Here is a 579-nt window from a genome sequence, read left to right as displayed (position 1 = left end):
CAATGGTAAGTAAGTGTTTACTACAAAATACTACTTATGCTTCCAAAAAACAGTACACAGAAGCTCTCGCACTTCAACTTCCATTTAGAGGGATGTACTGTTTCTAGTAACTCGACAGTGAAAGACCTGGGTGTTATATTAGACAGCAATTTGTCTTTAAAGGTGCCCTTCCACACAAAACCGTTTTTACTTGTATTTTTTGATATGTGTTAGGTCCATATGTGTTTGTGTTGTGTCGGGAATGTGAAAATGAACTGCTACCTCGCCGGTCAGCTCAAGCCACTGAAAAGAAATAAGCGGAGAAAGCAGGTCAATTAGAAAAGCTGCTCAGTGTGACGTGGAATTGATCGAGCTCATTACTATTCATGAGCTCTCCCACTTGAGACCGCGCCCACAGAATTCGTGTAGCTCAGTGAGTTTCCTATACAGCAAGGATGGCTGAATGTCAACGGGCTTGTGCTCTATGCAGGAATAGAAGTTCAACAATGCACATGTTGCCCAGGAACCCAGAGTTGATGGTGAAATGGATTCAGTTCATTTTTGGAACAATGCCACAACAGGATCATTCGAATTTAGTTC

This window comes from Tachysurus fulvidraco, chromosome 7 (assembly GCF_022655615.1).
Source record: "Tachysurus fulvidraco isolate hzauxx_2018 chromosome 7, HZAU_PFXX_2.0, whole genome shotgun sequence".
In the NCBI taxonomy this organism is placed as follows: domain Eukaryota; kingdom Metazoa; phylum Chordata; class Actinopteri; order Siluriformes; family Bagridae; genus Tachysurus; species Tachysurus fulvidraco.
This window is presented reverse-complemented; position numbering follows the sequence as displayed.